The 14,930-nt window shown below is 49.1% G+C and overlaps 1 pseudogene; it reads right to left on the bottom strand.

Annotated features, from left to right (window-relative positions):
- Window positions 1–2,506: 2,506 nt before the first annotated feature.
- On the bottom strand, window positions 2,507–2,745 carry LOC139264878 (U2 spliceosomal RNA; annotated as a pseudogene).
- Window positions 2,746–14,930: the final 12,185 nt, after the last annotated feature.

Genomic DNA, 14,930 nt, shown 5'->3' on the forward strand with positions numbered 1-14,930 from the left:
CCCCTTCGAACATCCGTTGCATGAGTATTGTCTAAACCGACACTGATGAGGCCGATGATTGCCCCCACAACGCCAATAGGGTGAAATCTGGTTCGAACCAGTTGGCGGGCTCTGAGCAGCAGCAGTTTTCACGTCAGCAGCTCTGCCTGAAAACGACGCCATCTTGTTTACAGTACTTGCCGTGGAACTCCGACTCGTCGATGATATCCGCCTCAAATAATCATCCGTCATCATGCATGCCTGTGCAGTCGCGATGGCCTTTTTCAAATCCAGCGTCTCTGCAGCCAACAGCTTCCTGAGGATCGCATCTTGGTTGATGCCTATCATGAAGATATCATGCAGCATGTCTTCCAGCATGTTCCCAAACTTACACAGCTCAGCAAGACGTTGCAGGTCGGCGACAAATCCCAACACGACCTGGCCCTCAGCACGAACATGCGTGTAGAAACAGTGGTGTGATATGATGATCCCCTCTTGTGGCTTCAGATGGTTACCCACCAACAATTCCTCGTACCCTTTTCCCGCCGGATGTACAGGCGAGAGAAGATACTTTATGAGGCCGTAAATTTCGAACCTCAAACGGTGAGGAGAAGTGCCCTGCGCTTAACTGCGTAGGCCTCTGCCTCCATGCCGTTGGCCACAAAATATTGATCCAGGCGGTCGACAAAATTCGCCCAATCCTCGCCCTCCATGAATCGCTCCAGGATTCCAACCGTGCCCATTGAGCATGCAAAGTTTCTTAAATTACCTCATCGACAATTGTAATGACTCAAGAGTCTGGTTACTGCAACCTGATCTATCTTTATTCCAGCCCGAGGGCGCCTGCGTGACAAAGACACCCAGCTTATATACAGGTGACCAAGCACACATGCCACATGCGTACAGCCCGATGACCTCCTACCGCAGTGCCCTCTGGTGTCTGGTGATCCCCAAGCATTAATATATAACAATTTCATTCTCTTTTGCCAGGGACCAGCAGGCGGAACGAGCACAAGGATTTGCTAGGATTGCAGGCTTTCCCATGATGCAGGGTCCCATTGACTGCGCGCACATCGCTTTGCGGGCATGGATAGAGGACTGGCTAACTAACAGAAAACAGAGAGTCGGGATAAATGGATAATTTTCAGGCTGGCAGACTGTAACTAGTGGGGTGCCACAGGAATCAGTGCTGGGGCCTCAACTATTTACAATCTATATTAATGACTTGGATGAAGGGACTGAGTGTAATGTTGCCAAATTTGCTGATGATACAAAGATAGGTGGGAAAGCAAGTTGTGAGGAGGTCGCAAAGAATTTGTAAAGGGATATAGATAGGCTAAGTGAGTGGACAAAAATTTGGCATATGGAATATAATGTGGGAAAATGCGAGGTTATCCACTTTGGTAGGAAAAATAAAAAAGCAAATTATTATTTAAATGGGGAGAGATTACAAAATGCTGCAGTACAGAGGGATTTGGGGGTCCTTGTACATGAAACACAAAAAATGAGCATGCAGTTACAGCAAGTAATTAGGAAGGCAAATGGAATGTTGGCCTTTATTGCAAGGGGGATGGAGTATAAAAGTAGGGAAGTCCTGCTACAACTGTACAGGGCGTTGGTGAGACCACACCTGGAGTACTGCGTACAGTTTTCAATTTCCAGAAGGCATTCGATAAGGTGCCACATAAAAGGTTACTGCACAAGATAGGAGCTCACGGGGTTGGGGGTAATATATTAGCATGGATAGCGGATTGGCTAACGAACAGAAAACAGAGAATGGGGTTAAATGGGTAATTTTCTGGTTGGCAAACAGTAACTACTGGTGTGCCACAGGGATCAGTGCTGGGGCCTCAACTACTTACAATCTATATTAACGACTTGGATGAAGGGACCGAGTGTAATGTAGTCAAGTTTATTGATGATACCAAGATGGATGGGAAAGCAAGTTGTGAGGAGGACACAAAAAATCTGCAAAGGGATATAGACACGCTAAGTGAGTGGGCAAACATTTAGCAGATGGAGTATAATGTGGAAAAGTGTGAGGTTATCCATTTTGACAGGAAAATAAAAAAACAAATTATGATTTAAATAGAGAGAAACTACAAAATGCTACAGGACAGAGGGACCTTGGGGTTCTTGTGCATGAAACACAAAAAGTTTGTACGCAGGTACAGCAAGTAATCAGGAAGGCAAATGGAATGTTGGCCTTTATTGCAAGGGGGATGGAGTATAAAAGTAGAGAAGCCCTGCTACAACTGTACAGGGGATTAGTGAGGCCACACCTAGAGTACTGCGTACAGCTCTGGAATCCTTTTTTAAGGAAGGATATACTTGCATTGGAGATAGTTCAGAGAAGGTTCACTAGGTTGATTCTGGAGATGAGGTGGTTGACTTATGAAGGAAGGATTTTTTTTTTTTGAAATTCGTAGCCAATCGTTCCAATTCTTTGTCAAATCACAAACGCCAGAGGTCACCTTGCACACGCCAAGGATCACTCTGCGCCAATGCTCTTAGCCAAAAGGCCTAGAGCCACTGCACCGTTCCTGGAAGTACTGCAATACCAGGTTCGTGCCATGGAGGTGGATGGGTCAGGTCCCCCACACACCTCCGTGGAGGTGGATGGGTCAAGCCACCCCACCCACCTCCTGTTTCCAAAAAAGCAAGCATATACCTTCCTGATCCAGGGAGAACCACCCGGAGGTCATGGTGGCTACTCCCCTGTCAGGTCAGTTACGCATGATCTTAGCCAAAAGGCCGAGAAGCGAGGATGAGCAGGTCGAGCCTATACTCATTGGAGTTTAGAATAATATGAGGTGATCTTATTGAAACATATAAGATACTGAGGGGGCTCGACAAGGTTGATGTGGAGAGGATGTTTCCACTCGAGGGGGAATTTAGAACTAAGGGGCATAGTTTAAGAATAAGTGGTCGCCCGTTTAGAACAGAGATGAGGAGGAATTTCGTCTCTCAGAGAGTTGTAAGTCTATGGAATTCTCTGCCCCAGAGAGCTGTGAAGGCTGGGTCATTGAATATATTTAAGGCAGAGGTAGACAGATTTTTGAGCGATGAGAGAGTGAAGGGTTATGGGGAGTGGGCAGGGAAGTGGAGCTGAGCCCAAGATCAGATCAGCCATGATCTTATTAAATGGCAGAGCAAGCTCAAGGGGCCAAATGGCCTATTCCTGACCCAAATTTTTATGTTTTGGTCCCCTATTTAAGGAGGGATAAACTTGCATTGGAGGTAATATGTCCTTACTATACAGTACAAATGCACACGAGGCCCATACTTGAGAGAAGGTCACTCTGTGACCAGTAACCTTTATTAGCCAGTACTGAAGTGAAGAAGGTGGGTGGAGCTTCCCCTTTTATACCTGAAAGTCCAGATTAGGGGTGTCTCCCACAAGTTCACCACCTAGTGGTCAGTGTTCTCAAGGTGTACAACTTAGGTCAGTTTATACATGGGTTACAATGACAGTTGAATACATGACATCACCTCCCCCGCAAAGTCTTATTGGGATCACAGGTTAAGTCTCTCTGGTGGTTTACGCTCCCTTGTAGAGCGCCTGAGTTGGGGCTCCGGTTGTTGGACGCTGGCCTGAGTGTCTGCTGTTTGCGGTGCCTCAGGCCTGTCCGGACTACCCACAGTAACTGGACTCTTCTCCACTTGATTCCAGTGTTCGGTCACCTGTGGTGGAGTGAACTCTACATCGTGTTCTTGCTCTGCTTCTTCTATGGGGTTGTTGAACCTCCTTTTTGTTTGATCCACGTGTTTGCGGCAGATTTGTCCATTGGTAAGTTTAACTACCAGAATCCTATTCCCCTCTTTAGCAATCACAGTGCCTGCGAGCCATTTGAGCCCTGCAGCGTAGTTGAGGACAAAGACGGGGTCATTGACATCAATACATCGCGCCCTCGCATTCCCGTCATGGTAATCACATTGTGACCGGTGCCTGCTCTCAACAATTTCTTTCATGGTGGGGTGTATAAGAGATAACCTGGTTTTGAGCGTCCTTTTCATTAACAGCTCTGCGGGTGGAACCCCTGTGAGCGAGTGTGGTCGGGATCTATTGGCCAACAGGAGGCGTGATAAGCGGCTTTGTAGGGAACCCCCTTGGATTCTGAGTATCCCCTGTTTGATTATCTGCACTGCTCGTTCCGCCTGGCCATTTGAGGCCGGCTTAAATGGTGCCGTCCTGACATGGTTGATACCATTTCCTGCCATAAAGTCCTGGAATACAGTGCTTGTAAAGCACGGGCCATTGTCGCTGAGCAAGACGTCCGGTAGACCATGGGCGGCGAACATTGTCCATAGTCTTCCTACCGTGGCAGAGGATGTGTTTGAATTGAGAATGTCACACTCGATCCACTTGGAGTAAGCGTCTACTACAACCAAAAACATTTTTCCCATGAAAGGACCTGCGTAGTCCACATGGATGCATGACCATGGCTTGGCGGGCCAGGACCAGGGGCTAAGGGGGGCTTCCCTGGGCGCATTGCCCAGCTGGACACACGTGTTGCACCTGCGAACACAAAGTTCCACGTCTGTATCTATCCCTGGCTACCAAACGTGTGACCTGACAATTGCCTTCATCATGACAATGCCCGGGTGCTCATTGTGGAGTTCTCGGATGAACACCTCTCTGCCCATCTGGGGCATGACTACTCGGTTTCCCCATAGTAGGCAATCGACCTAAATCGAGAGTTCATCCTTGCGCCTGTGGAATGGTTTAAATTCCTCAGGGCATGCCCCGTACGTGGCTGCCCAGTCCCCATTCAGGACACATTCTTTGACTAAAGACAGTAGCAGGTCTCTAGTTGTCCAGACTTTGATCTGACGGACTGTCACGGGTGAGCCTTCGCTTTCGAAAGCTTCAACAGCCATGACCATCTCAGCAGCATGCTCGGTTGCCCCCTCAGTGGTGGTTAGTGGGAGCCTGCTGAGTGCATCGGCGCAGTTTTCAGTGCCCGGTTTGTGCCGAATTGTATAGTCATAGGCGGCTAACATGAGTGCTCACCTCCATATGCGGGCCAGCGCATTTGCATTTATGGCCTTGTTGTCGGCTAAAATTGTTCGGGGTTTGTGATCTGTCTCCATCTCAAATTTCCTGCCAAACAGGTACTGGTGCATTTTTTTTACTGCATATACACATGCAATCGCTTCCTTTTCTTCCATCCCGTAGCCCCTTTCTGCCTGGGACAGACTTCTGGAGGCATAGGCTAATGGCTGTAACTGACCCTTGGCATTAACTGACCCTTGGCATTAACATGCTGCAACACATACCTGACCCCATAGGTCGACGCATAGCATGTTAAAACAAGTTCCTTACATGGGTGGGGCGGGCAATAATCAAGGGAATAATGGAGGCATGTGAAAAAGGAATGGCAGTAATCATGGGGGATTTTAACCTACATATCGATTGGTCAAATCAAATCGCATGGGATAGCCTGGAGGAGGAATTCATAGAATGCATATGGGATTGTTTCTTAGAACAGTATGTTACAGAACCTACAAGGGAGCAAGCTATCTTAGATCTGGTCCTGTGTAATGAGACAGGAATAATAAACGATCTCCTAGTAAAAGATCCTTTCGGAATGAGTGATCACAGTATGGTTGAATTTGTAATACAGATTGAGGGTGAGGAAGTAGTGTCTCAAACGAGCGTACTATGCTTAAACAAAGGGGACGATAGTGGGATGAGGGCAGAGTTGGCTAAAGTAGACTGGGAACATAGACTAAACGGTGGCACAATTGAGGAACAGTGGAGGACTTTTAAGGAGCTCTTTCATAGTGCTCAACAAAAATATATTCCAGTGAAAAAGAAGGGCGGTAAGAGAAGGGATAACCAGCCGTGGATAACCAAGGAAATAAAGGAGAGTATCAAATTAAAAACCAATGCGTATAAAGTGGCCAAGGTTAGTGGGAAACTAGAAGATTGGGAGAATTTTAAACGCCAGCAAAGAATGACTAAGAAAGCAATAAAGAAAGGAAAGCTTGATTACGAAAGTAAACTTGCGCAAAACATAAAAACAGATAGTAAAAGCTTTTACAGATATTTGGGGGCCAAGTTTCGGCCTGAGTTGCTCCTGTTTTTTTGGAGCAACTGGTTTAGAATGAAGTATCTTAGAAATTTCAATTCTCGGCATTTAGTTTGCTCCAGTTCTAGTCAGTTAGAACAGTTTCACTTTGGAACAGAATTTTTTTTTCAAAAGGGGGTGTGTCCGGCCACTTACACCTGTTTTCAAAGTTTAGGCAGTGAAAACTTACTCCAAACTAACTTAGGAGAATGGAGTAAGTGAAGATTTTTGTACGTTCGAAAAAACCTTGTCTACACTTTAGAAAATCAGGCGTAGGTTACAAATTAGGTGTAGGGAATGGAGGGGGGGGGCGGTTTAAAGGGAAGTTTACAAACATTAAACACATCAGTTTTACAAACAAAGAGCCATCATCAAGAACAAATGATAAATGCATCAATAAATCAACCAATAAATCAATCAAAAAAAATTAATAAAAAATAAATAAAATTTTAAAAATCAATAAATAAAACATTTTCTACTTACCGACTGCAGCACCGGGAGTCCTCCAACAGCGTGCTGGGACGGTCCCTCCAGTGTGTCTCTGTCAGTGTCTCTATCTGTCTGTCTGTGTGTGTGTCTCTCACTCTCTGTCTGTCAGTGTCTGTGTTTCTGACAGCGAGGGGAGGGGGAGAAGGGGGGTGGGAGGGGGAGGGGGAGGAGGAGAAGGGAGGTGGGGGGGGAGGGGGAGAAGAGGGGGAGTTGGAGAAGGGGGAGAAGGGGGGGAGAAGAGGGGGAGAAGGAGGGGACAGGGGGGAGAGGGGGAGAAGGGAGAGAGGAGGGAGGGAGGGAGGGAGGAGGGAGGGAGGGAGAGAGGAGGGAGGGAGGGAGAGAGGAGGGAGGGAGGGAGAGAGGAGGGAGGGAGGGAGAGAGGAGGGAGGGAGGGAGGCAGAGAGGAGGGAGGGAGGGAAGGAGAGAGGAGGGAGGGAGGGAGGAGGGAGGGAAGGAGAGAGGAGGGAGGGAGGGAGGGAAGGAGAGAGGAGGGAGGGAGGAAGGAGAGAGGAGGGAGGGAGGGAGGGAAGGAGAGGGGGGGAGGGAGAGAAGGAGGCTGAACGGCCGGGCCCAAGACCTCGGGCTGGATTTACAGATAGGTGGCGTCGGGTCTCGGGGGGAGTCGCGGAGGTCCGGGGGGGAAGAGTCGCGGAGGTTGGGGGGGGGGGGAGGGGAGAGAGAGTCGCGGAGGTCCGGGGGGGGGTGGGGGTGAGAGAGAGAGTCGCGGAGGTCCGGGGGGGGAGAGAGAGTCGCGGAGGTGGGGTGGGGGGGAGGGGGGAGGGGGGAGAGTCGCGAAGGTCCGGGGGCGGGGGAGAGCATCACGGAGGTCCGGGGGGGGGGTAGCGGAGGTCGGGTCGCCGGGGGGAGGGGGGGGTGCGGTGGTTGGGTCGGGTGGGAGGACCCTTATTCACGAGCCCCAGTGAGGCCATTCGGCCAGGGCTAGGGGCTGCATGCTTCGGGCCCCTCGCACAGTTTTGGGCGCCTGGAGCTACTGCACATGTGCGCCCACTGTAGCGTGCATGTGCAGAGGTCCCGGCACTGTTTTTAGCGCAAGGACCTGGCTCCACCCCCAACAGCTCGTGCTGTGCTGCGCCCAGCTCCAGAGGACCTGCAGGGAGCCGGAGAATAGGTAAGTTTTTTTTAGGCGCACTTTCTGGCGCGAAAAACGGGCGTCCAGGTCCGGGCTGCACCGTTTTAGGCGCGGCCCGAAACTTGGGCCCATAAAACGGAAAAGAGTGACTAAAGTAAATGTTGGTCCATTAGAAGATGAGAAGGGGGATTTAACAATGGGAAATGTGGAAATGGCTGAGACCTTAAACAATTATTTTGCTTCGGTCTTCACAGTGGAAGACACAAAAACCATGCCAAAAATTGCTGGTCACAGGAATGTGGGAAGGGAGGACCTTGAGACAATCACTATCACTAGGGGGCTCGTGCTGGACAGGCTAATGGCTCTCAAGGTAGACAAGTTCCCTGGTCCTAATGAAATGCATCCCAGGTTATTAAAAGAGATGGCGGAAGTTATAGCAGATGCATTCGTTATAATCTACTAAAATTCTCTGGACTCTGGGGAGGTACCAGCGGATTGGAAAGCAGCTAATGTAACGCCTCTGTTTAAAAAAGGGGGCAGACAAAAGGCAGGTAACTATAGGCCGGTTAGTTTAACATCTGTAGTGGGGAAAATGCTTGAAGCTATCATTAAGGAAGAAATAGCGGGAAATCTAGATGGGAATAGTGCAATCAAGCAGACGCAACATGGATTCATGAAGGGGAAATCATGTTGAACTAATTTACTGGAATTCTTTGAGGATATAACGAGCATGGTGGATAGAGGTGTACCGATGGATGTGGTGTATTTAGATTTCCAAAAGGCATTCGATACGGTGCCACACAAAAGGTTACTGCAGAAGATAAAGGTACGGGGAGTGAGAGGAAATGTATTAGCATGGACAGAGAATTGGCTGGCTAACAGAAAGCAGAGAGTTGGGATAAATGGGTCCTTTTCGGGTTGGAAATCGGTGGTTAGTGGTATGCCACAGGGATCGGTGCTGGGACCACAACTGTTTACAATATACATAGATGACCTGGAAGAGGGGACAGAGTGCAGTGTCACAAAATTTGCAGATGACACAAAGATTAGTGGGAAAGCGGGTTGTGTAGAGGACACAGAGAGGCTGCAAAGAGATTTAGATAGGTTAAGCGAATGGGCTAAGGTTTGGCAGATGGAATACAATGTCGGAAAGTGTGAGGTCATCCACCTTGGAAAAAAAAAACAGTAAAAGGGAATATTATTTGAATGGGGAGAAATTACAACATGCTGCGGTGCAGAGGGACCTGGGGGTCCTTGTGCATGAATCCCAAAAAGTTAGTTTGCAGATGCAGCAGGTAATCAGGAAGGCAAATGGAATGTTGGCCTTCATTGCGAGAGGGATGGAGTACAAAAGCAGGGAGGTCCTGCTGCAACTGTATAGGGTATTGGTGAGGCCGCACCTGGAGTACTGCGTGCAGTTTTGGTCACCTTACTTAAGGAAGGATATACTAGCTTTGGAGGGGGTACAGAGACGATTCACTGGGCTGATTCCGGAGATGAGGGGGTTACCTTATGATGATAGGTTGAGTAGACTGGGTCTTTACTCGTTGGAGTTCAGAAGGATGAGGGGGGATCTTATCGAAACATTTAAAATAATGGAAGGGATAGACAAGATAGAGGCAGAGAGGTTGTTTCCACTGGTTGGGGAGACTAGAACTAGGGGGCACAGCCTCAAAATACGGGGGAGCCAATTTAAAACCGAGTTGAGAAGGAATTTCTTCTCCCAGAGGGTTGTGAATCTGTGGAATTCTCTGCCCAAGGAAGCAGTTGAGGCTAGCTCATTGAATGTATTCAAATCACAGATAGATAGATTTTTAACCAATAAGGGAATTAATGGTTACGGGGAGCGGGCGGGTAAGTGGAGCTGAATCCACGGCCAGATCAGCCATGATCTTATTGAATGGCGGAGCAGGCTCGAGGGGCTAGATGGCCTACTCCTGTTCCTAATTCTTATGTTCTTATGTCATATAGCGTTACCAGGTTGTTGGAGCATAACAAATTGCATGCTCTATCAAAAGCCCTTACCTGGCTGTCCCCCCCAGACCCATTCGTGACCTTTGAGTAGGAGCACATGTAGCGGCTCTAACAGCGTGCTCAATTTGGGAAGAAAGTTTCCAAAATAGTTCAGGAGCCCCAGGAACGAACACAGCTCCATCGTGTTATGGGGTCTGGGTGCTCTCTGAATCGCTTCCGTTTAGGACGCAGTCGGTCAGAACCCATCTGCTGCTACCCTCATCCCCAGGAATTCTACCACTGGAGCTAGGAAGATGCACTTCGCCTTTTTCAGTCGAAGACCTACCCAGTCCAGTCTGCGAAGCACTTCCTCCAGGTTGTGGAGGTGTTCTTCAGTATCGCAACCCGTGATGAGGATGTCGTCCTGAAAAACCACCGTCCTTGGAATCGATTTGAGGAGGCTTTCCACGTTTCATTGAAAGATCGCGGCGGCCGAGCAAATCCCGAATGGAAATCTGTTGTACTCAAACAACCCCTTGTGTGTCGTGATGGTGGTCAGCTTCTTCAACTCACTCGCCAGCTCCTGGGTCATGTAAGCTGAGGTCAGGTCCAATTTTGAAAAAAGTTTGCCACCGGATAGCGTCGCAAAGCGGTCCTCCGCTCTTGGTAGCGGGTACTGATCTTGGAGTGACACCTGATTGATGGTGGCCTTGTAATCACGACATATCCTGATCCACCCATCCGCCTTGAGCACTGGCACAATCGGGCTCGCCCAGTCACTGAATTCGAATGGCGAGACGATGCCTTCCCTCAGCAGGCGGTCCAATTCGCCTTCTATCTTTTCCCGCATCACATACGGCACCGCTCTGGCCTTGTGGTGTACTGGCCTGGCGTCCGGGTTTATGTGAATCACTACCTTCGTCCCCATGAAAGTGTCAATGCCGGGTTGAAATAGTGAGTCAAATTTGTCCAGGATCTGTGAGCATGATATTCGTTCCACAGAAGAAATTGCATTGACATCGCCCCATTTCCAGTTCATGACAGCAAGCCAACTCCTCCCCAGCAGTGCGGGACTGTCCCCCGGACAATCCAGAGTGGCAACCTGTTCTCCGAATCTTTGTGGATCACGACTACCGTGGCGCTGCCTAGCACCGGAATGATCTCCTTTGTATACGTCCGTAGCTGTGCGTCAATCGGCAATAATTTTGGTCTCCTGCCCTTGGACGCCCACAACTTGTTAAACTGTTTGATACTCATCAGGGACTGGCTGGCCCCCGCGTCTAGCTCCATTGATACTGGGATGCCACTGAGGAGCACTTTCATTATTATCGGTGGCGTCCTGGTGTATGAACTGTATATGTGCTCCACATGAACTCGCTGAACTTCAGCTTCCACGATTTCCCCCAGTGTCCATTTGGCCTCGTAGGGCTTACATCGGGCCCGTCCTCCTCGTACATCAACCTGGCTGCAGGCTTCCTGCCCCAAGTGACTGCTGACGTTGCAGTTTCTGCATGTATATTGCTGATACCTGCAAGCTCTGGCTGTGTGTTTGCCTCCACACCTCCAACATGAGCCATTGTTGGAAACAAAAGGTCCATTACCAGTCAATCGTCTCTGACTGTCTCTATAACTGCCCTTAAACACACCATTGACAGGTGTTGATGGCCCCATTACTGGCTGCATCGTCCCTTGCGATGGCATGAATCGCCATTGTCTCTGTTGAATTCCCCCTTTTGGTTCGACTACATGCTCGGGCATGTCCGATTGCCCCTGTCTGCCTGGAGAACTGTGTGCCACATTAACAATGTTGACTCCCTGTCCATTTGCTGCATTTAAACCAAGATTTTTGTCAAACATCATTCTGGTCTCTTCCTCCCCTGAGATAAATGTCTGAGCCATCAAAGCTGCCATTTCCAGGGTCACGTCTTTGGTCTCAATCAGTTTCCTGAAAACCCCAGCGTGCCCGATGCCCTCAATAAAAAAGTCTCGCAGCATCTCCGCTCTGTATGCATCTGGGGCTTACATAGGCTCGCCAGTCGCCGGAGGTCTGCCACGAAGTCTGGAACGCTTTGCCCTTCTCGCCGTCAGTGCGTGTAAAACCGGTGTCTCGCCATGTGCGTGCTGCTCGCCGGGTTTAAAGTGTTCCCCGATCAACTTACTGAGCTCTTCAAAAGTTTTGTCCACCAGCTTCTCTGGCGCTCGAAGGTCCTTCATCAGGGAGTACGTCCTGGATCCACAAACCGTCAGGAGATGAGCCCTGCGTTTGTCGGACGAATCCTGTCCCAGCCATTCCTTAGTGACGAGACTTTGCTGTAGTCTCTCAATAAAATCGTCCCAATCATCACCAATACAGTACCTCTCATCTGTGCTGCTAGTGGCCATGCTCGCGTGGTTTAAATCCCAGTTTCTCGTCACCAATAATATGTCCTTACTATACAGTACAAATGCACATGAGGCCCATACTTGAGAGAAGGTCACTCTGTGACCAGTAACCTTTATTAGCCAGCACTGAAGTGAAGAAGGTGGGTGGAGCTTCCGCTTTTATACCTGAAAGTCCAGGTTAGGACCACAAGTTCACCACCTAGTGGTCAGTGTTCTCACGGTGTACAACTTAGGTCAGTTTATCCATGGGTTACAATGACAGTTGAATACATGACAGGAGGCAGTTCAGAAAAGGTTCACGAGGTTGATTCCTGAGATGAAGGGGTTGCCTTATGAAGAAAGGTTGAACAGGTTGGGCCTATATGCTTTGGTATTTAGAAGAATGAAAGGTGATCTTATTGAAAAGTATAAGATTCTGAGGGGGCTGGACAGGGTAGATGCAGAGAGGATGTTTCCTCTCTTCGGGGAAGCTAGAACTAGGAATTTCTTCTCTCAGAGGTCGTGAATCTTTGGAATTCTCTACCACAGAGAGCTGTGGAGGCTTGGTCATTGAACATATTTAAGGTGGAGATAGACAGATTTTTGAATGATAAGGGATTCAAGGGTTATGGGGAACGGGCAGGGAAGTGGAGTTGAGGCCAAGATCAAATCAGCCATGATCTTATTGAATGGCGGAGCAGCCTCGAGAAGCCAAATGGCCTACTCCTGCTCCTATTTCTTATGTTCGTCTGAGTGCGACCATAGGCAGCAAATCATGCTCCTGATACCTGTGCTCTCTCCTGTAACCCCACTTCCTCCAGATCCTTTTATATTCTTTCTTTTCAAATATTGATCCCATTCTCTTTTAAATTATGTTTTAATCTCTACCTCAAAAGCCACTTGTGGTGACGGATCCCACGGTCTAATAGCCCTCATTTCAAGAACCTTCCTCCTCCCTTCCTCTTCTTACATTGAAAATTCTTGGTCTCCATTTCCTAGTTCCCCATTTACACTCCAGTGGAATCAATCTTTCACTGTTTATATTGTGTCTGTAAGCACTCTAGTAATGACTCCACGAGGTAAGGTATTGCACTTGAACTGTTGTGACCTTAGTCCATTTATTGCAGCTCCTGAATGAGGGTACAGTAATGTGAGCCCTCTTTTATACTTGGTTACCTGCAGTGTACAGGTGACCCCTAGGTCTCCACCAGTTGCACCCTCTGGTGGTGCAGGCATAGTGTATACAGTGTGAAGATACATTCAGTGGTCTTATGTAACTGTACATTGAGTGTACAGGGTATATACTTATATTATACATACACAACATCACTCCCCCCTAAGTCTTGTGCCACTGGCCTTTGCACTGTGTGCTCTGGCCCTCGACTTGAGTGCCCAAAGCTCTTGCACCTTGTCTGTGCTTGGGAATGGCTGTCTCCCTGTAGACCCCCAAGTCCTTATTGCCACAACATTGGGAAATGGTCAGCAGTGGACGGTTGGAGGTTGCATTGGGGTTTGTGTGGGTTCTGGGTGTGATCCATGTGTGTCCATGACTACATACATCCATTTCCCTCCACCCTTACAACACCTGCATTTGCATACATGTACAGAGAAAAGAAATAGGATTAGTTACATCACTGTTTGAGTTTAGCAGTAGTGAAACAAGTACATTTTACAGGTAAGGTACATACATGGTATTATAGTCTTGCCCCTGGGATGTAGGTGCAGGTGGGTGAGGACGCTAGTTCCAGAGTAACCAGAATGTGTCCAGGTTGTCTGATGGCGGCGCTGTGCCTCCTGCCAACTGGGTGGACTCGGATCATTCACCTGGCTGAGTCTCAGGGCCTTTGCCGTTGCCTAGTGATGGGCAGAGCCACAGGAATGTGTGGCCTCCCTGTCCTCCTTTGAGGGCTGCAGTGTCTCCCTGCTGCCCTTCAGCGGTAGTGGGAGCCTGGTCATCCCAGGTCCCGTCGGGAAGGCTGGAGGGTGCTGGCCTCTTGCTCCCGGTACTGGCCCTGGTGGCCAGAGAGGTGGGGCTGATCTAGAGCAGGGTGCCAGTAGTGGTGCCTTTGCCATCCGCTGATCACTGACCATGCAGTGGGTATGCTCCCTCTATGTGTGGCCACACTCCCTGGTGCATCACATTGGTCCCGGAGGCGCAGGCTACATGATCGGGTAGCCCGCTGGATCTGGGTGCTTCCGACGGGAGGTTGCCCTTGGTTTTGTCGGCGTACATGTAGAACCCGGCATCGGACATCATTTCTTCATTTACAGTCATGATACATTGGCTCCGACCGCAATCACCCAACTCGACATTGTTGGTTGTCTATACATCTTCGCATTTATCAATTACATCTTTTCTCTGTATACTACCGGCATCGCTGTACAATGTTACATTTAGATACTTGCATTTGTTCATTGCATTTTTTAAATGTGTATCACCGGCATCACTGCACAAAGAGTGGAACTATCCCTTTAATTGTGCTGGGTTGCCGGTCTCCTTTGAGAGGGCCTTGCAATCTTTACCCCAATCCGGTTCGCTGCTTGGCATCACATGTTGCTCCCTCAATGCTGCCCCTCGTGATCTGGTCGCGGCCATCTTGACTTCAGGCGCTTCACCTCGTGGTGTGGGTGCCATTTTCTTTCTCTCCACGAGGTAGGCTGTGGTGATCCTTTTCTCCCCAGGTTCTGCCACGGAAACAGGGAAGTTACCTTCTGCGCCGATCTTCTTCCTCCGGAGTCCTGCCACTGGAGCCTGGAAGGTGAGGTCTGGTCGTTTGGGTTGGATCATCTCGCCGTTGGGTTGTGCGATCTGTGTCATCGCCGCGCAGTCAAGTTGGACGATAGGATCTTCAGGTGCTGTGATGGGTTCAAATTTGGGGCCGCAGAGGACGTTGTTCGCCGGGGCCTGGAGGCTTTCCCAGCTCCAACAGATTTGGATTTGTTTCATCCATCTTCTTCCTAGCAGCGTTGGACCATCACCAGTA

This window comes from Pristiophorus japonicus, chromosome 5 (genome assembly GCF_044704955.1).
Source record: "Pristiophorus japonicus isolate sPriJap1 chromosome 5, sPriJap1.hap1, whole genome shotgun sequence".
Taxonomy (NCBI): Eukaryota; Metazoa; Chordata; class Chondrichthyes; family Pristiophoridae; genus Pristiophorus; species Pristiophorus japonicus.